The 26,919-nt window shown below is 35.7% G+C and overlaps 1 pseudogene; it reads left to right on the top strand.

The window, feature by feature from the left end:
- Positions 1-4,405: 4,405 nt before the first annotated feature.
- On the top strand, positions 4,406-17,496 carry LOC122926033 (annotated as a pseudogene).
- Positions 17,497-26,919: the final 9,423 nt, after the last annotated feature.

Here is a 26,919-nt window from a genome sequence, read left to right as displayed (position 1 = left end):
ATTCCAGCAGTGGCTGATACAACAGGTGCAGGCAATCGCACTAAGAAAAAAATGCAGGGATTTATTGTTTGGAAACATGCAACCCACCAATACCTCCAAACATACCAAACAATTACCGACCTTAGTACTCACATACAACAATCAGTTCCATCAAATTCGAGAATTTGTCTCAAAGTGCATTTCTTTGCTATTCTTGCGACCTCACTGTCTCCCTCTCTCTTCACTTCCTTACCCAAGTCTAAATGTAAACAAACTTGTCTAAAATACACTGGGTTCACACTATGCGGTAGTCACCCTTGTAAAGCATGCAGTTATGTCCTCCCTTGCAAGACTTTTCGATATTCTTCAGATAAAAGTAGCTTCCCCATCAAATTGTACATTAACTGTAACTCCATTGGAGTGGCCTACGTGATCGAATGTGTGGAATGTAGACTTCTGTATGTAGGTTGTACAACTCGAAAATTATATGCAATCAAACGCATTTTTCTTCCATCAAGGGGAGGTGATCTGCAAAAATTAACTCTTCAAAGGGAAGCTTTTTGGATCTTGAAATTAAACACAAGATTTTCCATGGGTTAAAATTTAAGGAAAGATCTAATGTATATTTATTAAGAAGCCAATACACTTCGAACCGGTATTCAACACATGGCCATGTTTCTATATGTTTGTTTTTAATTGTATCATACATGAGGTATTTGCCATAGATGACAATTCAGACAACTGTGATTTTTCTAATGAACATAGGATAATGATTTTTATTGTCATTGTGTCAGTCTAAGCATCCATTGTACCTATGCAACTCTTCCTTATATGATTTTTTTCAATTTTAATCTGCACCATATAGTTTTTTCTATACTGGAGGTTTAAAGCAGACGGCCCCTTTCCCTGTGATTATCCACTTTATTGCATACACCTGAACTTAACCAACCGCCCAGAACATGGGGGATGGTGAATCACAAAGTTCATAAGCAAGTAGAGCACTGCAGACAGAGGGCAAGTCATGAGTAAGAACATTTATTTGTTCAAAACGCGTTGACTGTAACTGACTATAACCTTAATATGTGAAGATTATGCCATCAATGTTTTATTATCCACTGCTGGAATAAAGAAATCGTCACTCAAAGATTAAAGGTGCTGGAATTCTCTTATCTTTATATTCGCTGAGGTCTTACCTACATTACCATTCACCAAGGGTGGATCATGTGGAATTCAGGTGGGTGAGCTGGATTTTCCTATTTTTTACCCTGTCTCATTAACAGTGATTTCCACAATAACCTGCTTCCTTAACAAATGACCTCCACAGACCTCTGTTCCTTTAAAATATGACCTCCACAACACCCTGCCCCCTTAACAGTGACTTCTACAGCACCCCCCTTAAAACTAACCTCTATAGTGAACTGTCCCCTTAACATAGACCTCCACATCAGCCGCCCCTTTATTACTGATCTCCACAGTATATTATCTTCTTAACAGTGATTTTCACAACACACCATCCCTTAACAGTAGCCTCTACAGCAATCTTCCCCTTAACACTGATCTCAATAGCAGAAGGTCCCCTTAACTGTGACCTCCATAGCAGCCTGCCCCTAGGGTGGCCAGAGGTCCGGTTTTAGGCCAGAAAGTCTGGCTTTTAGACTCTCTGTCTTCCGTCTGGTGCACTGACTCTCTATTGGCTGATAAGGGCCATGTGACCAGCCTTTGATTGGCTAATGCATTTTTTGTGAATATCATAGGCAAAGGTATGTCCTAGAGAGCTGAGGCTCGGTCTAAAACCTTCCTGGACACCTGATGTACCTGTGTGCCAAATTTTGTGATTGTAAATGCAATGGAGTGGATTAATTTAGCGGACATTCACACATACTTACATTCAGCTTTAGATAGTGTTGATTGAGCATGATTTGCTGAACACCAGTTCGACTCGTGCATTGCTATGCTCAGCACATCGCGAAGTTCGACCGAACAACGTGTGTGCTCAAGCCAGAGTATTTAAATGCAATTTAAAATCGATTTCTAAATAGTTTCTGCTGGGATTTGAACTCCCAACATTGTACATTAGAGGCAAGGACCTTATCCACTCAACCATAAAGTAAAACGCTAAACTATGTTAGAAATCCTCATAGTAGTTTCCGATGTAGTGAGTATTCCGATTTAGCAGAAGACTTATTTTATATTTATATGCAGGTTAACATGTAGCTTTATAGTGTAGAGGTTAACGTCCTTGACTCTAATGTACAAGGTTGGGAGTTTGAATCCCGGTAGATATATATATATATCTTTTTAGCCATAATATAGTTACATACATTATTATATATTTAGAATATATATAAAAGCATAGTTTCCCAATTATTATGCATTCATATAGAACAGAAGTATGATTATATATATATTTTTATTTTTTTGTAATTGCACATTTATTTTGTGCCATGCATTTTTTACAATTACAAAAAAAATATATAAAACATATTTATTTAATCTCTATTTCTGAAATGTTTCTGCCAGGATTTGAACTCCCTACCTTGTATATTAGAGGCAAGGACGTTAACTTCTGCACTATGCAGCTACATGTTAACCTGTAAAGAAATATAAAATAAGTCTTCTGCTGAATAGGAATTTTCACTATATCAGAAACTACTATGAGTTTTTTCTGACATAGTTTAGTATTCAGCTTTATAGTTCAGTGGATAAGGTCCTTGCCTCTCATGTACAAAGTTTGGAGTTTAAATCCCAGCACAAACTTTTCAGAAATATATATATGTTTTTAGCCATATTATATTTACATATATCATTATATATTTAGAATATATAATATATTATAATATATGTATTATATATGTATAAATATTTATATATATATATATATATATATATATATATATATATGTGTGTGTATGTATATATAAAATGGATAAGGTCCTTGCCTCTAATGTACAATGTTAGGAGTTCAAATCCTAGCAGAAGCTTTTCAAAAATTGGATTTAAATACACTGGTGTGTCCCCAAGCAATAACTCCATATATTTGTATAGCTATATATGGAATCAGAGCAGGGACGCCTAAGCCGAAGTATAGTCTCAACACCCTCCCCTATTCAGAGCAGGGGGTGCCTGGGGTTCTTCCATTAAATTCCATTGTGCTCGGGTGCTCGATCAACACTAATATTAAATAGTTTTGGCACAAGTTCATAAAATGCAGCCAGAGAAATTTCAAATGTGAATAACTAAATTAAATATATGTATGGCAGCTATAAGGAAAGTTTGTCAATTGCTATCTTTACTAACCTTGGAGAAAAAGGCAGTTATGAAAGTTCTGTTATAAATATATGAATAGCTATCACAATTTTTTAACATGTCTACTAGTTTATCTTAAATATTTGTGATTGATAGAAAGAGGTCAAGAAGATTTTTAACACTATAGTGAAGTGGTTCATATAATTCAGAAGTACTTCTTGTTGTCCTTCAGTGCTTACAGAAGTTAAAACTAAACTGGATGTATGCATCCATGTTTTTTTGTTATCTTTTATTGTTTGCTTACTTTATACAGCTTTTTATTTTATTTTTATCTGTCTATTTATTATATTTCTACACCATTGCATTTTGAAAAATTAGGTAAAAGGCTATAATGTACACCGTAATAAACATCAATTATTTTCTCTTCAATGTTGTTCGTTAACTCTCATTCCTTTTAAACTCCAAAATTTGGACCACCTTGGTGATTTATTTTGGATAAAAGTTATGCTCACTATAATACAGAAGGGTGGTCCACCCAAGAAATAGAGAAAACATTAAAAAAAAGTATGTCTTCAAAATATAGTTATTATTTAGCTTTCCCTTAACTTGTTTTTGCCTAAAATTATTATTAATAATTAATAACAGGATAAATTAAAATGTAAATTTAATAAATCATTATGTTTGTTATATAACAAGAAAATAATGAGACATATTAATATATTTGTTTTAGTTAATATTATTATTTTGCTACACAAAATAGAATGACACAAAAGAATATAATTTTTCATATTGTTATGCATATTACACTTTAAAATTACAAAAATAAATAAAGATTAGTGCAAGGTGTAATATGACTCTTTGTGGTAGGTTATAATATAAGAATTGAAAGATTTCTTAATATGTCATTTGATTAAAATAGACTATGAACATTACATTACAAAAATATATATAAATGACAAAAAACAATACATACCTGACATGCAATCTTGAAAATGTGCACTAGATGGCAATCCACACCAACTAATAGAAGCAAGGAAAGAGGAAATACATTCTCCATCATTATATGAAACGCTTGCTATAGGGATAACGGCCATTTTTTTTTCCATTTTCCTCATTCTTCCATAAGCTTCAGTGCCTTACTTGGACAAATTCTCACCTTTATCTTCATTGAAATTAAGAAATGCTCTATAAAAGACAGTATTTTCAAGCAAGGAGCAGGTTGGTCCATTTTCTTTTGTTACAAATGTCCTGGGATGTGGTCCTGAGTCAGCTACATTATATCATCCCAGAAGAATCCAAGCATGGCACCTTTGTTGGAAGAATTGCTCAGGATCTTGGACTGGATATAGGTGAGATCAATTCCAGAATGTTACATATTGTCTCTAGAGATGAAAAGGAATATTTCCAGGTTAATCTGCAGAATGGAATCTTGTTTGTTAAAGAGGCAATAGACAGAGAGTCATTATGTCCAAATTCACCCTTTTGTATCATTCCTCTGCAGGTTATTGTAGATAAGCCTGTGCAGATGTATCGTGTAGAGGTAGAAGTAGAAGATATAAATGACAATAGTCCAGTATTCCCCTCCAATGTCACTAATCTTGTCATATCAGAAGTCAGACCTGCAGGATCTCGTTTTAGACTAAAAGGAGCTATAGATCCAGACCTTGGAACAAATTCAATTATAAATTATGAGCTCAGTGCAAATGATTATTTTGCATTGGATTTCCAAAAATATCTCAATCAAATCAGATCATTAGAACTTGTGCTAAAAAAATCTTTAGACAGAGAAAAACAGTCTGTTCACAATCTAACACTTTCAGCTTATGATGGAGGCAAACCAAGACTGAGTGGAACTACACATATTCTTGTTAATGTAGAAGATTTTAATGATAATGCTCCTTTGTTTGATCAACCATTTTATCAGTGCAGTGTTGAAGAAAATGCCATTAAAGGAACTTTGGTGTTCAAACTAAATGCAACAGATTTAGATGATGGTAGAAATGGAGAGATACTATATGAGTTTAGCAACATGGTGTCAGAAATGGCAAACAACATTTTTAGCTTGAACCAACACACAGGAGAAATTAGAGTAAATGGAGAGCTAGATTTTGAAGAAAAACAAATGTATGAAATTCAGGTAGATGCGACTGATAATGGAGACCTCAAGCTTGTTGGACATTGTAAAGTTCTAGTGACTGTTATGGATGTTAATGACAACCCTCCTGAGATGACAGTGACATCATTATCTGTTCCTGTTGCTGAAAATTCTCCTCAAGGAACAACAGTTGCCATCATCAGTGTTCATGATAAAGATTCAGGATTAAATGGAAAAGTCAATTGCTATATTTCTGATCCTTCACCATTTAAAATAAATCCAGCTTTCATGAGTGATTTTTCTTTGACTATAAATGAACCATTGGATCGAGAAGTGAAAGATGAATATGAAGTTACAATTATAGCTAGAGATGAAGGTTCCCTTGCCCTGTCTACTTCAAAAACGCTGAAGATTGATATAAGTGATGCCAATGACAATGCTCCAAGATTTGTCCAGTCAATAGACACAATATTCATTAAGGAGAACAACCCACCAGGGTCATATATATATAGAGCATCAGCCTATGACGCAGATATTGGGCAGAATTCTTTCATTATGTATTCAATTAGGGAGCGTACGATTGATGGGATCCCAATTTCCTCTTACATTTCTATTAATCCAGAGAATGGGAAGGTATTTGCTTTAGTATCCTTTGACCATGAACAGATTGCATATTTCCAATGTCATATAAAAGCCACTGATGCTGGCCTACAAGCTCTTAGCTCTAACCTTACTCTAAACATATTCATTGAGGATATTAATGATAATGCTCCTACATTCACCCCACTTCATTCTGAACTAACAATTAAAACTTCTAGGTCAGCAGAACCTGGGCACCTGATAACTAAAGTGAAAGCCATAGATCTGGATTCTGGATACAATGCATGGACATTTTATAAATTAAAGGACCTTGGAGGATCTGGAAAATCTCCTTTTACCATAGCCCATCAAACTGGAGAAATAACTTTAAAAAGGTCATTGACAGATTCTGACAATGATGAGTATAGATTGTATGTAATAGCTCAAGATCATGGAGAACCATTCATGATAGCAGAGACTCAAATTGTCATATCTCTGGTGGACTCTGGAGAAGAATTAAAGTTTGATAATCAAGAGACCAAGGTGACGTTTGAAGTGTTTTCTGATGAAAATATTTACTTGGTTGTTGCAATCTGCATCATATCAAGTATTTTTCTCATTACTCTAATTGTGTTTAGTGTGTTAAGATGGCAAAAGTACAGAGATGAGGTGAATGAGCTGAAAGAAAATTACAAGATCTGTTCCAACACTGGAGGGAGCTGGATGTATTCTCAACACACTCAATATCAAATAAGCTCCAATTTATCTCGACCTAAAAGTGACTTAATTGTCTTCACTCCAAATAACTTTCAAACACCAGGGAATGAAGAACAAGTCAATCCTCAAGGTGCCATGTTCAACTCCTCTTATAAGGTAAGATGAATAAAAAAAAAAAAAAAAAGTCTAGTTTCTAGTATAACATTTATTTATGCTTTTCTTACATGAAATGTTAATTTTGTTTAAAAAGAAAACATGCACAAAATAAATAAGGTAACTAAAATAAAAGTATAAATAAAGGGTACAAGTTTATATCAACAAACTTATCCAAGGTTGGACAACTTATAATATAGCTAAAGATAAAACCAACTTACGTATTCAATATTGTGAACAAACAAATCCAATATAAATTAAAAGTGATTTTCCTGTGGCAAATGTTGCTACAATAGGATGAATATACAAATGGAGCAGACGTTTTTGTTTTTAATGTAGGCTTATATTTTAATGTTCGATATATCAAGCACATTTTATTTCCCCATTGATCTGCTGGTGTTTTATTAAATCGTCCTCTCTCACAAAGAGAGCTGTTTTGGTAATGAATGTATATAATTTATTGAACATTTGACATCCTAAATATGTGTTTTAACTATTGACTCTAAATAATGATGTTTTTAAAATGGATCAAGCAAAAAAAAAAACACTGGTAATTTACTAGGTGATATAAGCCAGTTTTCCCCACTCACGCCTGGTCTAAAAAAGCGGGTGTGGCATGGTTAGGGAATGGGACAGGACACCATGGCTGTCTCATTTATCATTTTCTATACCTGTTTTAGGTGTAGAAACTGGTATAACTTTAAGCTAGCTAGGAAGCTGCTTTACATTTTGACTGGTGGTGGCTATTTCTAAGTTATGTAGAGGCCGGCGTCAGTGCCAATGCAAGAGGTAATTAAGACCGCCATCTAAAACGCTCATCTTAATAAATGACACCCATAGTCTTTATATTATTTTGCCAAAACAAAATTTTTAGTTTTTCAAAACTACGAGAAAACTGTCTTTGTTTTATATAACAACCAATCATAGCTAAGTTTTTATTTATTAAAATTGTATGGCAAAATTAAGGCTGCATTGTGAGTGATTGCTTTTGACAACAGAGTTAAATGTTTTGCTAACTTTGAGGCTCAAATGTTTTCTTTCCCTTGTGGCACCAAAATACAGTACGCATGTATGTGATTCATATAAATTAGTGTTCACAAAAGGTATAAGTAATGGTGGGAAAACCAAACAATTTATATATTTTTTTCTGGCGTCATGACTTACAATTTATACTCTACAAAGAATATATTAGATGCTTTTTAGTAGCTTATATCCTACTGAATTATAATAGGACAGACAGGTTCCTATTAGGTTTGTTTTCTTTAGCAAGAAATTTGTCCAGCATTCTGTTGCATTCTATTCATTAAAAATTTAACTGAATGAGCACAGGATGCTACCTAATTGACATAGTTTCACGGGAGGTGAAACTATTAAAATATGGCCATATTTCAACCATTAAAAGTCTGTCTAAATTAGCAGCAGAATAGCTTTGCGTCATTAGGGCCTTGAATATGAAACGAGAGACGAGAGTTACGGTGTATGTTTACAGAATGTAGAATTTAAAAGGCTTCCATTTCTTCTTTCTTTATCTGTTTCTTTGATTTAAATTTTTTAAATGATTTTTGATATTAATATACATTTGAGTTTTAAAGAGAATTTACTAACCATATAAATATTATTAAACCAGATATACTGCCTAGTAGGGTTGTTCCTGCTTATTAAAATGATTCCTGTTCTGTTAAAATTAGTTATGACATTATTGAGAAAAATAATTTTATTCAGCAGGATAAATCATACAAAACAGTATACCCAATTTAATAGGGTTGGTTCTGCTGGCAGATGCTTTGTAAGTTTACTTAGTAGCGCGCTTAGTAGCGCGTGCTGGGTTTTATGTTGACATCTCGTGTTTAGCGAAGTGAAGCACTTGAAGCAGAATTTGAAGTTTGGAAAAAGTTTGATTTGTAACGATTCTGAATTTCCTTGCGTTTCATGGTAACGAACCAGTTTTTCCTACAGATTTTGCAAAGTCAAAGTAAGATGCCGGGGAATGCAAGATCACCTATAATGCCATGCAGCCAGCCAATCTGTAGCTAGCCATTTCCTATGAGATCATAGCCTTATAAAACCCTCATCATGCAAGGTCTCCACCTATAAGATGACCATAGGGAGGAATGTGTTAAGTGCTCATGTGCTATGGACAATGTTGCTTAAAATAATAAACAGAAGAATTTTGGAAAGGGGGAGTGCAGGGGGACTTATACTGTGTTACTTTTATTTATTCATTCAGTTACTTTTTCCTATATCACTCATGAACTAAGATATGTTATTCAATACCAATAAGATGGAAGCCATTATTATTCCACTACCAGTGTACCAACCTTTACCATTCAGTCTGCCCCCCTTAGGAGGGCCACGTCTTAATGATGACTGTCCTCATCTTTTGCTGGCTTTACTTCTCCCAAATCATCCTTCAAAATCTCAATTTCCTAGAAAAGTCAGCAAGATACAGAGAGAGGAGAGCTGGATATTACTGATGACATATTCTCTTCGATATTAGATGATGTGGAAAAGGAGAAAAAGCAAGTGATTCCAGGCAAGAACAGCAATAATTTGCATATTGCACCCCCATCTAACCAGGTTATACTTATTAAAAGTTGGCACAGTCAAAAAACTCTTATATTACTCAAATATTACACCTTCAGGGCCAGGCCATTTTCAGCTTTTTATTGCCAATCTTAACTTTAAAATGTTTCCATTCATATAGCCAGATTTATTGTATTTATTTTACTCACTTATATAGCGCTTATATTTTCCATAGCTCTTTACAGACATTAGTATCATGCTGTCCCAAGTGGGGTTATCAATCTATGTTCCCTATCAGTATGTCTTAGGAGTGTGGGAGGACTCCGAAGCACCCAGAGGAAACATGGGAACAACATGCAAACTCCATGCAGATGTTGTCCTTGGTCAGATTCAAGCCCTAGACCTAAGGGCTGCAAGGCACTAATGCTAACCACTGACCCACTGTGCTGCCTGGGCTTGTTCTATGCTGGATAAGTAGTACTTTCTAATTGCACCATTTACTGTTGCATACAATGTAACAGGTGGAATTATGGGGAAAAAATGCAATTTTGACACAGTTTTGTGTTTTTTCTTTTTTCTAATACAATTTCCTTTGTGATAAAACTGAACTGTTACTATTCTCTCGATTATAACAATACCATAATTATATAGTTTCTCTTGTTTTTGGGAAAAATACGTTTTTCTTTGTATCAACATATTAAGACAACTTATTTATTTTTATGTGTATGGAGCTGTGTGGGCTTACTTTTTTATTGGATGATCTGTAGTTTTGATTGATAACATTTTGCAGTATGTATGACTTTTTGCTCAGTAACATAAAAATGGTGAATCATCTTTTTTTTTTTCTATTATGCAATTTTTCATGTGGGATAACTATTTTATATTTTAATTTTACAAGTGTTTTTGCAAATGGCGATGCCATGATGTTTAATTTTTTAATTGTATAGTTATTTTAATTTTAATTTTGGGGAAAGGGGACAATTTTATTTATTTTTTAAATTTTATTATAAAAAAATGTAAAAAAACATTTTTTTTTCTCTTTTGCACTTTTTAATAGTTTCACTGTGTAAGGCCCCATGCACACGGCCGTTGTTCACAGCCGTGTGCGGGCCGTGGAACCACGGCCTGGATCCCTCCTGAGAGCAGGAGCGCACGGCGTCACTGGTTGCTATGACGCCGTGCGCTCCCTGCTGCCGGCACAATACAGTAATACACTGGTATGATCTATACCAGTGTATTACTGTACTGTGCCGGCAGCAGGGAGCGCACGGCGTCATAGCAACCAGTGACGCCGTGCGCTCCTGCTCTCAGGAGGGATCCAGGCCGCGGTTCCACGGCCCGCACACGGCTGGGAAACACGGCAGTGTGCATGGGGCCTAACTTAAACATTACACTGCTTCTCTCATAAACTCTAATACATTAACTATGGCAAGCACTTTGTTAAATGGCCATATTCAAGGTATACTGCATTGGGACATTTCGTTATTAGTTTTTTGTTTAAATAAATGAATGCCCCAGTAGGAAGACCTTGTTAAAATGATTGTTTAATCAGTTGCATTACAAATTAGATTCATAGTTTATAAAGACAAATATAAAGTTGTATATTGTAGTTTAAGAGCTATGCAGTTCATTTATACTTAGAATAAATCATCATTAAATGTATCTGCAACAGAGTTGGATTGGAGGAATTATCGATAATAAACATACTGATGTTATTAAGCATACTTTGCTATATCTAAAGCTTATAAGATAAAGATATCTAATAAAAAAGCATGGCTTCTAAAAAAACGGGTATTATTTTATCACTTTATTAAGGACTCATGTGGCCACTTCTCCGGTTGGAATATAAACATATTGTATAAAAATCATTATACATAAGGTACACCTATGACATTTTTTGTGAGACCTTATTTTATTTGCAAACCACAAAGACAATGCAGTTATTTCTTCTCTACTATAGTGTGGACATATAAAAGGGCATATATTCCTGATGTGATCTAGGAATTACTGATTGTCAGTAAGACTGTATAAAAGGGCAAAGGAAAATGCTCCTCTGTGCTTATCCAAAGTGCAGTACCACACAGAAGCAATAACAATATAAAATACCAATGTGCCTAAACTCAAAACATAAATTGTTTACATTTTTAATTGTTTCATTTATATTTAAGTATACTTATATGAATACAATCTAATAATTAAATTAAATTAATAAAATGTTTATTAAATAAAATGAATAATTAGTTAAAATAGCATTAGCTTCAAACCTGTTTTAATTACTTTTAATTATTTATTTTTTTAAATCTCAAATTTAAAATTTCAATATTTAATGAATAAAAATATGCTAAATACAATAAAATTAAAATGTTATAGTTAATATTTATAAAGTAAATCTATGTTATTGTACAGTTTTAAGTTCTACATGACTAGACTTTTTTTTATTTCATTAGGTAATGATAAATTAAACACTTAATGAATACTTGTATGATCAAAGTGTTTGATGTGCTATACAAATTAGTTTTTAATTAAAGTTTATTTTTTGTCATCTGTCTTTGTGCCAGATATAGTTACATATTACAGAGTTAATATGGTTGAAAACGACATATGTCCATCAAGTTTAACCAAGGGGTAGGCGTGGATGCGACTTTCAACAGTCACATGACGCTTTTATATATATAAATACTAGTGTTGAGCGCGAATATTCGAAAAGAAAATTTTTATTGCAAATATCGGCCCTTAGAGAATTTGCAAATATTTAGAATATAGTGCTATAGATTCGTAATGACGAATATTCATTTTTAGTTTTTTTTTTTTTAACACAGTACATATCAGGTGATCATCCCTCCCTTCTTCTAGCTTGTGGGCCAATGAGAAGGATTTGTCACAGCTTAGCAAAATCCCTAGCAACCAATAGAAAAGTTGAAAAGAGACAGCATTATCATTGCTGTGCTTTGTTCTATTACATTAGACAGTTAACTTATATATATACTACTAAATATTCTTAGAAAGGCTCCACCAGCAAACTACTGGAGCTCAGCCTTTCAGTTACCAGCTGAAAGAAGACAGATAAATCAAATAATAATATAGGCTGGCTCACAGTATTTTTGCATCAAATAAAATATTTATTAATATAAAATGCAACTACGTAGATATCAACATATCAGCACAAATACATATACGTGTATATTGTATAGATATAGACAGTGCGGAGCTCACGCACTAACCTATACAGACTGGAGTACTCCTAACAAATAGATAAACCTTATAACAGTAAACTCTGTATTTAGGTACCTTTTGACGGTGATGGTTATACTGCTTTTCAAAAAGCAGCAGCCGGCTCCCAAAGTGGAGAGAGAGCGAACGCTGCAATTTGAAAAGCAGTATGACCATCACCGTCAAAAGGTACCTAAATACAGAGTTTACTGTTATAAGGACAACTTTTGAACCTGTTCGGTTCCAACAAACTGGCAAATTGATATATAAGTCCGTGGACATTTTTAGTGGTTTCAACTGAAAGTTTGCAGGTCCAGTATAGCCATAAGGTTTATCTATTTGTTAGGAGTACTCCAGTCTGTATAGGTTAGTGCGTGAGCTCTGCACTGTCTATATCTATACAATATACACATGTATGTATTTGTGCTGATATGTTGATATCTACGTAGTTGCATTTTATATTAATAAATATTTTATTTTATGCAAAAATACTGTGAGCCAGCCTATATTATTATTTAACTTATATATATATAATTTAGATAGTTAGGGAGGGATAGTCAGTGTAGGTTATATTGATCTATAGTGTAGCTGGTTTCAGTGCAGGATATTAGGCAGTTTATTTGGTTCTACTGTCCATATATACATGTTACAGACATAGTGCTAAGATGTTACAACTTGTACGTATTGAGAAAAAATCTGCGCATCATTAATTGCTGAAAATTCACAAGTACAAATATATTGGAGTACCCTATCTGCATATAAAGTTATTCTAATGTTCTGCCATGCCAACCATTTTCTCCAATCTCAGGAAACTTATACCAGCTTGAAAAATGTAGTATAAGTGACCCACGCCGGTATTTTGCGTGCATTACGCGAGTAATACATTGCTGATTTTCAAAATCAAGAATAGGTGTGCTTTTGGTGGGCTTTGAACTAATGGTAGCCTGTGAATGACACTATTATGGGGGATCTGTGGATGACACACTGTTATGGGGGTCTGTGGCTGACACTGTTATGAGCGTCACTGGATGGCACTGTTATAGGGGTATGTGGATGGCACTGTTATAGGGGTCTGTTGCTGATACTATTATGGGGGATCTGTGGCTGACACTGTTATGGGGGTCTGTGGCTGACACTGTTATGGGGGTCTGTGGCTGACACTGTTATGGGCATCTGTGGATGGCACTATTATGGGGGCGTCTGTGGATGCCACTGTTATCGGGGTATCTGTGGATGGCATGACACTGCTATGGGGGGGATCTGTGGATGACAGATAAATAGCATCTTATGTTATGTGTCATCCACAGATCCCCCCATACCAGTGTCCCTGTGTATTGTGAATGACCCCCAATACAGGGGGTGGGGGCTGGCATCTACAGTAGTTTTGTAATGGCAGCGGGGGCCAACGATTTTCTATAGTTAAACATTGCCTGCAGTTAGATACGATTAGTACAGTGAGCGGGGCCCGGTGCAATAGAATACAGTGACTGCACCAGGCCCCGCTGCAATTACAAAACAAGATGCTGGCCCCAGCCCCTCCTCCCTCCTCGCTGATACACCTCCGACCGTGCTGTGCAGCGTGCGGTCGTTGGTGTATCAGTGTAATCGGCAGCATTCTAATTCCAATAAGATGGAAGTCTTTATTATTCCGGTGTCGGCATGCCAACCAATGCCATCTAGGTTGCACCCCTTAGGGGGGGGGCAGGTCTTTTTTTTTTTTTTTAAAGTAATTTATTCCATCTTGTAAATTTCACGACTCCTCATCGAACTTCACAATAGGTTTAACTCAGACTTTGTCGTTGTCTAACTAAATTCACTTACACCCCCTTAACCCCCCTCCCCATGCTGGTGGGTAACACCCCGGATGGGGATATGTTGTCTTCATCTTTCTCTCTCTTTCCCCTCTGCCTTCCCCCTACCAGACGAAGGCAGTATTTCACAATAGCTAGTTATCATTATTACTGCTTGTTGCGTATTCCTCAAACCTCTCAATCTTTACTAATAGATTCTTCCACTCCATAACATTATCAGAGCCCCACTCCATTCTCTTGCAATAATAACTCTCGCAACCATAAGGCCTCACATCTAGACCTTTTTTTCCTGAGCTGATAGCGGGATACAGCCCAGCACAGCCACATCCAACTCCAATAGAAGGGACACCAAATATTCCACACTCAAAGCCCGAAAGACCTCTCTCCAGTAAAATTGCACTTCTGGACAGCTCCATATCATATATATATAGTCGGCGGCCTCTTTTTTTACATTTCCAACAATTTGATTTTTGTTCCTTATAAATCCTACTTAACAATAATGGTGTCATATATATGCTGTGAATAATATTAAAATAAATAATCCTAAAGTTACTAGAGATCATTGCTCTTTTTATATTTTTATATATTTTCCCCCATTCTAATGTGCTTGAGCCTATATCCTTCGCCCATTTTCCCTCACTTTTGAACTTTACTATTTTTCCCAACCCCTTCCTTATTATTCTATAAACCTGTGAAATAGTCACCTTAGTTGTCGTATATTGATAACAAAATTCAATAAACTCATATTTTGCTGTAGTAAAATATTCCTTATTTTGTGTAGACTTAAATGCATGATTTAATTGGTGATACCGAAACCGACTCATTAAGTCCAGCTCTGTTCCGGGACATAACTCTTTTAGTGCTCTTATTTCCCCATCCATAACTAACTGTGATACATAAATAATACCATACTTTTCCCAAAAATTATATTCTGCAATTAGCTGAAATTCTCTAAAATTACTATTACACCACAAGGGTGAAAAATGTGAGGTGTGCAGAATTCCTAGTATTCTTTTGATTTTTTTCCCAGGCCAAATCGACCATTCAACATATTGGACACTTTTTACCTTTCTTTTTAATAAATCCCATCTCCAGTATACTAAATATGTGATATTTTGGGCCAATAAAACCCTTTTCCAGATATTGATTTATAATATTTTCTCCCGATTTTAACCACTGGATTTGAGAGACCAAATAGTATCCCCGAAAGAAAGGGACCGCTAATACTCCATGCTCTTCCTAACCAAAGATATTTCTGTTTTAGTTTCATCCTTTTTCTTACCCAGATTAAGTCTTTTAGCAGCTGTTCCAGTTGGTTGAAGAAATAATCCTCTATCCAAACTGGACAAGCTGCCAAAATACAGTATACAAAATCTGGGGAAGTAACACCATTTTTATTAATGCAATTCTATCCGCCTGACTTAGCGATAGCTTCTGCCAGACACTTATTTTACTTTTACATTTAATCAACAAAGGGGAGACATTTCGTTTTGTAAAATCAAGGATGTTTGCACTTAACTTTACACCCAAATATTCAAAAGATTCCGTAGGTTTCAATACCCTAATTTCTGGGGGTTTCGATAGAGTCACCTGATCCAACGGTAATAGTACTAACTTTGCCCAATTGATTTTATAACCCAAAATATCACTGAACCTATTTATTAGTTCCATAAGGTAAGGCAACTGTGTTGGATTCTCCCAAAAGATTAAAATATCATCTGCATACATGCCTATTTTGTCAGATGCCCCCTTCATACCAAAGCCTTTAATCCTTTCATCTGATCTGATTTTAGCTGCCAGTGGTTCTATAAATAATGCGAACAGCAAAGGTGAAAAGGGGCATCCTTGTCTTGTTCCTCTATGCAACTCTATTTACTCGGACCATACACCATTATTGTTGATTCTAGCTTTGGGATGGTTATATAAAATTTGGACCCACTTAATAAAATATTGACCCAGATTCATCCTGTACATTATTTTCCACAGGAATTCCCACTTCACCCTGTCAAATGCTTTCTTGGCGTCTAGTGACAGGATGGAGCGGGAACTCCCCCCCCCCCCCCCCCGGCCTGCAAATTTAAAAAGCTCTACGTATACTAGATTGTACTAGTCTCTTGGGTTTAAACCCGGGATTATCTGATGAATTAACCTATCAATAACTCCCTTTAATTTATAAGCAAATATTTTTGCGCAGATTTTATCATCTGTATTTAACAGAGATATCGGGCAATACGCCCTGATCTCTCTCTCATCCTTACCCTTTTTCAAAATAAGTGTAATGACAGCTTCAGATAGAGATGGAGAGAGTTCACCAGTCTGATAGGATTTATTCAAGACCTGTAACAGCATTGGCAATATTGTAGCTCCATACTGCGGATAAATCTCGAATGGTAGTCGGTCAGTCCCTCGGGAAGAATTTCCCCGAATAGAACTAACCACCTCAAATTCTTCCTTTAAATCTATAGGTCGATTTAATACTTTACATTCCTCCTGTTAATTTAGGGAGAATAATGTTATCTAAAAAGATTTTAGCATCTCCATCCTACTGATTTTTATTATTTGTGTATAAGATTGTATAGTATTTAACGAACTCCAACTCTATCTCTCCGGGCAATCTGTTATCACCCTATTATCCAATCTGATATTTTTTATTCTGTTTGTACTTTTTTGGTTTTGGATCAAAGATGATAAAAGGTTTCCAGGTTTCCCTGCTTGGGAAAAATATTTGGCTCCTGTGAAGAAGACCCTATGTTGTGCTTTGTCTAATAGATAGTTTTTATACTCCAATCCCGCTTCTTCAAATTGTGATTGTACCACAGGATTCATATTATTAACCATCTTTCCCTGTAGTAACCAAACCCTTTTATCTAGAGCTGACTCTTTTGCTGCAAATTCCTTCTTTCCTTCCTATTAATTTTGGCTATATAAGCTCCTCTCAAAAAGGCTTTAAAAGAGTCTCATACAAACTGCATAGATGTGGATGGGGCGTTAAATAGCCCAAATTCCTGGATCTCCTTTATTATACTTTCTTGATCCTTAACCAACCTAATCCACTGGGGATTTAATCTAAAACTTCTTGTTTTTTTCTTATCGTTTCCTATTTTAGTTGTTACTACTATTGGAGAGTGGTCTAATATTGTATGTATTTCATACTTCATTCTTGTTACTAAATCCAAAATATGAAATGGATAGAGTGAATCTGTGCAGGCACCCCCCCCCCCCCAACTTGTTAACACCCCTCTGTTCCCTTACTGAAGTCTAATAGCAATGTATTCATAACTTCTAGTATAACTAATAAAGGAATGGCACAACATAGCCATAAGAATAGATGCTCCAGAATTGGTATTACTTAGGGAATGCATGAAACTATTAAAACAGACATGTCAGAAGCGGTGAAAGGTCCTCCTAAAGTCTGAGTTTTCACTATGTATGCATGCTTGAAGAAGCTTGCACTGCTTTTCTTGGATTAAAGCATATTTTTTCTTCAAATTATGGGATGATGCCTCTTTTTCTTTTTTTAATATTTTTTATTAACATGCATTAAGGCACAGTACTTCCCAAATGTAAAACTATTACTTACTTTGAATAGTAGAGACCTGCGTCTAATTACCATGACCAGCAATAATGCAGATCACGATAATTAAAGCCTTTAGATGCAGTGATGAAGTGAAATCACAGCATCTAAAGGGCTTGTGTTTTCAGGCTTCTTACCTGCATCCTTTGTGGTCAATGAGGATGCCTATAATTGATTTCAATGTGCTCATCCACACTGAAGAGGCTGAGGGCATTGAAACTGCAATTCTTATTTTGACCACCAGGTGACAGGCCAACAAAAGAAATTAGCAAAAGTCAGTAATAAATGCTTTTTAAAAATGTATGATAGTTTAAAATTAAAAAATTAAAAATTGATTTTGTACGCTCAAATAAGGTTTTTACTTCATTAAAATGTAAAAAAACTGTAAAAAATATATAATTATTTTTTTAAACGTTAAAAGTTTCAATTACCACCCTTTCCGTATAATAAAAAATATATATATATAAGTAACAAAAAATTTAAATATCATGGGTATCACCGAGACCAAAAACGCCTGTACTATTAAAATATAAAAATATTTTTCCAATATGGCAAATGCTGTAATGGAAAAAAGGCTAAAAATTGTCAATTTGCTATTTTTTCATTGCTTCTATCACCAAAGAAATATAATAAAATATGAGAATTTACACACACTCCAAAATGGTATCAATAAAAATTAAAGATTGCCCCTTAAAAATCAGCCCCTATACAGCTCAGTAGTACAACCTATATATATATATATGGGGTATTGTTTTAATTGTACTGACCTAAAGAATGAAGGGCATGGGTCAGTTTTGCCACAAATAGAACACTATTGGATCAAATCTGTAAAAAGGTGGAGGAATATAATTTTTTTTCCATTTCCACCCCATTTTTTTTTTTTTTTACCATTTCCCACTACATTGTATGCCATATTTAATAGTGGCATTAGAAAGTACAACTTGTCCTGTAAAATATAAGCCCTCATACAGCTATGTGAACGGAAATATAAAAATGTTATGGCTCAAGAAAGATAAGGAAGAAAAATTTAAACTTAAAAAAAAAAAAAAAACTCCGGTATCCGAAGGGTTAAAAGAAATATATAGCATTTTATTTTGAAGAATTATGAATGATATGTGCAATTTTTTTAATCTTATTTATATCAAAAAACAAACTTCCCTGGATTCTCTTAAAAGATTCTAAAGTAGTATATGTTAAAATATTAAAGCAATTCGCCTATATCTTTTTAGGAAATTATTAGTAGATATTGATCAGGCATATAATTTAGATAACAGAATTTAATAAAGTGTACAAGAGATTTAAAATCATAAATAAATGGTAAAAATAAACAATATATCATCACTGGATATGGCCTACAAACAATGTATGCTTACTTCCTTAAATTACTAATAATACACCTGAAAAAAAAATCTAAATCTAAATTATGGAACTAAATTATGCAAGCTAAAAACAATACATAGGGCTTATTTTAACAACTTCATTACCAGAATGTTTACCATCCTTCCTTACCAAGCCAATTTTTTTGTTTTAGCAATGGGCCTATTTAACTGGAAAATGACTAATTAATTGTTGAGCCAACCAACATACATTTGAAATAATTTTTCATTATTTTTCATCTCAGAATTTTCTTTTGTGCCATTAGATGACATGATATAGGATATTATATTTTTCAATATTTAAGGAAAAATTATAACACTTCTGTTGTAAAATATTTTAAGTTAAAACATTTCTAAAACAATTACCATATGTTTGTACCATAAAATGGACACTATTTATGTGATTTATCTACTGGCTGGGTTCATAACAAAACTTCGAAGGACTTGAACACATTTTGGATTTTGGTCACCTATTTTTCTATTGGTCGTTCTATGGTACTGTACTGCCAGTACAGATGTTGTGTGGCACTAAAATATTAGAAGCTCCTTCAAAGTGACTTTTTATGTTGCCCCTGTAAGGTATTCATCTTGGAGAAATGTGGGTAAATTAAGCTTTTGGCTTTTTTTTCTTCATTTGTGTTCTGAATCAAAAAAATCTATGTGTGTATTTATAAATTTTATACACAACCCCACTTCCTCTGCTATACTAGATATACAGCTAGATGTAGCAGGGTTAGCACTCCAACTCTTAACTCAAATTTCTTAAATTATTGTTTATCTTGAAACAAAAGCCATTGAAAAGCAATTGAAGGTGTTTGCTTAGTTTAGATAACATATCTCAGAAATCTCAGAAAGCATGAGTGTTAACTACATCGGATAGCTAAAATGAATACCTATATTTATTTAGTTTTTATAAAAGAAAAAAATATATATATATGTTTGTATATTTTCTGCACACAAAATACACCATACCATTGCTAAAACTAATATGTGTGTGAATATATATATATATATATATATATATATATATATATATATTTGATAAACAAAAAATGTGTGTGTATATATTTTTGTTTTAACTTTTTTATGCAATAATCAAATTAACCCTTTTCTGCCACACTTAGGGGGCACTTAGGGCAGGAAGGCTCACAATTAATTTTATAATTAATTAATTTCACCTTAAAAACCGCACCCTCCTGTAGACTTTTACACTTTACATTGTAATAGATTGTTGTAGCAATGATGCCAATCAGTGAGACCACTTATGCTTTCTCTAGGATATTTACTGTGGCCTTATCTGTCTAATGATGACGCTATCGCAGAGATCTGGAGCTCCACAGGGCACTGGTGGATCGCAATGCAACCCAATATTTTTATATGTCGTGTTACAGATAAGAGCTTACCGCAATTACATATATAGTCATGAAGTGGTAGTCAAGGGGTTAAACAAAAACCTCCCATATATGACAAATATAAGACAATTATTAGGGTTGATTGAGCAACATAGTGCTTGGGGGCTTGGGCATAATGGAAGTCAATGGGAGAACTCGAGCATTAAACCAGGCACTCTGAAGAGGGGAAGGTGTCTGGTTCATAGGAAAATGTCAAAAATTTATGGAAACATCACCAAAATGGTTTGGAAACAGCATGGGGAGGATGTCTGGATGCATCTTAGACTCCCATGTCGCTGCTGGGAACGATGTTGTCCGAGTAGTACTGTATGCCACTTTTATAGACTGACAATAAAACGCACAAAACCAAAGATAAAATAAATTTTAGAGGAAAAATTGTTAGGAAACATTCATTACTGTATTTTTACTTGTATATAAAGTGAAAGTGCTACAAAAGATTACAAGGAAGAGGCACTCCGATACAACCTGAATATCACATAAAGGAGGGCCTCATTCACATTGTGGTACAATTGTTCAGGTAGTGGGACTCCTCCTTTACTCATAAAGCCTATGCAAAAAATTATGATTGATGGCATGCTGGTGACCCTCAAAAACATTAGGAGCAAGGACCTGCTATTGACCCTTCATAACATAAGGGACGAGGCCCTGATTCTGACCATTTAATTAAAAAATGTTGTGCGCGAGGGCCTGCTGCCAAGCTGACCATGTAAAAAATTTTGTGGATGAGGGCCTGCTGCTGAGCTCACCATTTAAAATATTTTATGGATAAGGTCCTGCTGCCGAGCTCACCATTTTAAAAATTGTGTGGATGAGGGCCTGCTGCCAAGCTAACCAATTTAAAAATTTTGAGGGCAAGGGACTGCTGCCAAGCTGACCATGTAAAAAAAAATTGTATATGAGGGCCTGCTGCCAAGCTGAGCATTTAAAATATTTTGTGGATGAGGGCCTGCTGCCAAGTTGACCATTAAAAAATTTTTGGGGACGAGAGACGCAGCTCAGTTTGGTCCCTTATTCCCTGTCATAGCTCTGCGGCAGTGTGCTGTTTGTCACTTAAGCAAATAAGTTTCAGCACTGCCTGTTGCCGCTTCCCCACTGCAGTGCTACACTGCTTCCGGCTTTTTACTGATGGCTGACTGGTGGTGCAAGATGATAATTCAGAGGTGGAAGTGGATGAGGAGGCAGAGGAGGAAAAGAAGGGGTTGCAGTCACTAACGTAGGTGGCAGCAGAAACCCTGATGGAAGTAGGACCCGCAATCATCAGTAGCACTTGTGCCATCCTAGGGTACCTCTCGCTCCCGGCCTTCTTAACGTTCACCCAGTGTGCCATCAGTGAAATGTAGCATCCCTGGCCAAAAGCGCTAATAATGTCGCTGCCACCAAGGCTTAATACAACATAAACTGAATGAATTTCACTAATATTTAGGATGCGCACACATTATACAGGAGATGTAGCGCAGCTATTGTCATTGTCCTAGCGGACACTGTCTACGAAAAAAGGACACTGGATGTCAGATATTTTTTGGATGCGCACACGTTACATAGCAGATTTGGGCCTGGTAAGGTCACTGTCAGAAGTGGACACCGTCTACGGAAAAAGTACACTGGATGTCACTGATATTTTAGAGATGCAGAGACTTTAAACAGAAGATGTGGTGCGGATAATTTAACTGTCCACAGGGGACATCGTCTACGGAAAACATGCACTGGATGTCACTGATATTTTAGGGATGTGCACACTTTAAACAGGAACTGTGACGTGGATGATTTAACTGTCCGCAGGGGACACTGTCTATGGAAAAAGTGCACTTCATGTCACTGATATTTAGGGATGCGCAAACTTTACACAGGAGATGTGGCACGAATAATTTAACTGTTAAATTTACACGGTATTTAAAATAGGATGCGCTAAAAATATATATTGCTGCTGTCACACACAATAGACCTTAAAAGGACTTTTTGGTCTCTGAAAAGATTTTTGCATAAAAATCTTCCTATTACACTCCCTACACTGTCTGTCCCTTCCTGTGCACAGCTCTCTCTAACACTGAGCAGGTTGCACTGCAAACATATATTGCTGCTGTCACACACAATAGTCCTTACAAGGACTTTTAAGTCTCTAACGTTTTTGTACAAAAATAATATTCAATTACACTTTCTACACTCTCTGTCCCTTCCTATGTTCAGCTCTCCCTGACTTCGAATGAGCCGATCACGCGTCATCGGATGCTATATAGCACCCGATGACGGGTTTCAGCCAGCCAATCACTGTAATGCCAGTAGCCAACATGGCTACTGGCATTACAGTGAGGGCAGTACTTACCCGCATATTTATTGGCTGCTTAACATCCGCAAAACGTGCGGGGAGGAGAGTCGAGCTTTGCGCTCTAGCATATGCGGTACTGTGCCGAGCATAGCGATGCCCGAGCCGAACTGGTATTCAGCCGAGCATGCTCGCTCAACACTAACAATTATTATATATCTTTTTTTCCCCCGTATTTTTCTTTTGAACCTGGCATGAAAATATAACGATACATGAAAATAAAACATAATAGAGTGGGAGGTAAAAGATCTGGCAAACACAGTACTTGATTTAAGTATCATTCACATTAGGGAGGGGAAAGAACAGGGGAAAGGAACAAACACAGGAAAATAAATAACATCTATAGTAATTATTTGCAGACATATTGTATGTAAACAGATATTTAAAATATACTAAATAAGTAATGGTATAATAAGTCATGAATGCAGAGTAAGTGGCAAGAGGAAACTTGGGCAAATAGAATGTCATGCCACCCAAAAATATACCCTATGGAGGTTAGAATTTTCCTATTTAAGAAGGTGAATCTGGAATAGAGGTACTACAAACTATAGAGAGATTACTATGTTTGAACTTTCAATGTCTAACCTAGATTGCTTCTTAATACAATAATTTTAATTATTAAAACAAACAAACAGCACTGAGGCCCACTGGTCTCTTGTCCAGCATAGATGCTTCCTCTCCCATGCAAGACAATGACACCTACAGTTGCAAGAAAAAAAGTATGTGAACCCTTTGGAATGATATAGATTTCTGCACAAATTGGTTGTAAAATGTGATCTGATCTTCATCTAAGTCACAACAATAGACAATCACAGTCTGCTTAAACTAATAACACACAAAGAATTAAATGTTACCATGTTTTTATTGAACACACCATGTAAACATTCACAGTGCAGGTGGAAAAAGTATGTGAACCATTAGACTAATGACATCTCCAAGAGCTAATTGGAGTGAGGTGTCAGCCAACTGGAGTCCAATCAATGAGATGGGTTTGCTTTTAACAAGAAGCATTGCCTGATGTGAATGATGCCTCGCACAAAAGAGCTCTCAGAAGACCTACGATTAAGAATTGTTGACTTGCATAAATCTGGAAAGGATTATAAAAGTATCTCCAAAAGCCTTGCTGCTCATCAGTCCACGGTAAGACAAATTGTCTATAAATGGAGAAAGTTCCGCACTGCAAAAGCACAGCGCAGACTGCTCAATGAGGTGAAGAAGAATCCTAGAGTGTCAGCTAAAGACTTACAAAAGTATCTGGCATATGCTAACATCCCTCTTAGCGAATCTATTTATCATTAGCTCAAGTCAGAATAATAGAGTGGAAAAGTCGAAAATTTTTGCGCAATCACTAAAACTGCGCAAAACTTTGCGACTTTTTTCTGCTCTGCACTATGCTCGCCAGTTTTCTTAAAGTGGGCGTGTGTTCTTATGTAAATTAATCTCTAGACAGATTTACTATTGAGACTATTTAAAAAGTCGTAAAAAAGTCGCAAAAAATTGCGCAATTTCACTCCAGTGAGGACTATGCTTATCTTATGAGACTTTTTAAAAGAACATGCGACTTTTTCGTAAAGACGTGCGACTTTTTCGTAAAGATGTGCGACTTTTGTAAAGCTGCTTACTGACGGATAAACTGCTACCGTCAAACCACATTTATTACAGTCTTAAAGGGCCGTTCATAAATCTGACTTGGCTAAAACTGACTTTAGCCATATGAGAAAGTGGAGTGAGCTGTCAGAGTCGTAATAAATCTGGCCCTATGTGTTGAGAAAAAGAGGCACAGCACACCAACATCAAAACCTCATCCTAACTGTGAAGTATGGTGGTGGGGGCATCATGGTTTGGGGCTGCTTTGCTGCGTCAGGGCCTGGACGGATTGCTATCATCGAAGGAAAAATGTATTCCCAAGTTTATTAAGACATGCAGGAGAACTTAAGGCCATCTGTCGACCAGCTGAAGCTCAACCGAAGATGGGTGTTGTAACAGGACAACGACCCAAAGCAAATCAACAACAGAATGGCTTAAACAGAAGAAAATACGCCTTCTGGAGCGGCCCAGAGTCCTCACCTCAACCCGATTGAGATGCTGTGTCATGACCTCAAGAAAATGATTCACACCAGACATCCCAAGAATATTGCTGAACTGAAACAGTTCTGTAAAGAGGAATGGTCAAGAATTACTCCTGACCGTTGTGCACGTCTGATCTGCAACTACAGGAAACGTTTGGTTGAAGTTATTGCTGCCAAAGGAGGTTCAACCAGTTATTAAATCCAAGGGTTCACATACTTTTTCCACCTGCACTGTAGATGTTTACATGGTGTGATCAATAAAAACATGGTAACATTTAATTCTTTGTGTGTTATTAGTTTAAGCGGACTGTGATTGTTTATTGTTGTGACAATTGCGCATTTTATGACCAATTTGTGCGGAAATCCATATAATTCCAAAGGGTTCACATATTTTTTCTTGCAACTGTATGGTCATGTACCCTTATAGGTCATCTAGCATGCAAAGCATGCTGATGTAAAGGGTTTAGAATGTTCTGAGATGACACTTGGGTGCCTCTCACCTCCCTTAAATGTGCTTGGCGTTCTGTGGCATTCATCATTTGGTTCCACGAGGCATTGTTCACAATGCAGTGGTGATCAGTGTCGGATGTCACTCTGTGACATTCTAAGCTCAGTGGCCACTTCTATCCTGCTTGAAGCTTCGCAATGGCGAGGTACTGTTGATCAATTGTTTGGTGTCATCTTGGTCTCGTGATATCAAAATATGAACAGCATGAAATGGAGGACTGTTTAAATACCAATTGCATTTAAACCAGGAAATTTACTGGGCGATTCATGGATCAAATACCTGTTGTGAATTTTGCCGTTAAGCTCTTTGAGAACATCAAGTTGTGCAAAAACTACTGAAACAGTTGGTCATATGCCTTCAAAATTTTACAGACGGTCACCTTAAGAAGGACACATTACGTTGTGAAGTTGTGTATATACACAATGGCTGGGTAGAAAAAGAACATTAAGAAAAAATCTCAAACAAAAGGAAAAATGATCACTGAGGCTGGAGATCATGGGTAATACCAAAGAAATATCAACTGAAGTGAACCAAAAACCTCTTTGCTATTTGGAATTTGGAAAGGCAATGACCAACTGCACTGGATACTTTTTATTTTTTATTTATTTATATTTTACATATTTTAAAATCCAGTGTCACATGCCACTTTGTTCTGACACACCATCATCACTTTTATTCTAGACAGTGGGCTATATACAAAGAAAACCACCTAAATACCCAATGGGGTAATACCCAATGTGACAATGGAATGTTGAAGCTTTTAAGCTATTTTGCTGCTAGTGCTCCAGGGGAAAAGCAATGACATAATGAAATACCTATATATGTTAGCCTTGTCTCACTTATCTGTGATCTGACCTATAAGCAAAATAATGCCCTCAAGTTGATATCAAAATCCACATAGAAATAATAGTGGTAAACACAAAATCAAACTTGTCCAATGATCTTTTCTAAATGGTTTGTAATGCGTATTCAAGAGGGAATACATGAACCTGGAATGTTAAAAACTCCAAATCTGCATGTAGGAGGTTTCTAAGTTTTTTGGGTGCTATTATTCTATACATAGGAGGCAAGTACTAACAATCGGAATATGTATGTATCATCATTGTAACATAATTAAAACATATAACATAACATCAACATATTTTTTTTATGGAACGTTTTACATTAAACCTGAATTCTAATTTGTAGGCAGTATTATAAAGCAGAAGATGATGATAAATAAGTTGGTGGCAAAAGATTCAGTATAAAACATTATTTATTCATTTACATATTTGCTCATTCTGGGCTTAGGAAAATAGCTATGTATCTCTGAATGCATAGCCATAAAGGAGAGACTATAAATCACTA

Source organism: Bufo gargarizans, chromosome 2 (genome assembly GCF_014858855.1).
Source record: "Bufo gargarizans isolate SCDJY-AF-19 chromosome 2, ASM1485885v1, whole genome shotgun sequence".
NCBI lineage: Eukaryota > Metazoa > Chordata > Amphibia > Anura > Bufonidae > Bufo > Bufo gargarizans.
This window is presented reverse-complemented; position numbering and strand designations above follow the sequence as displayed.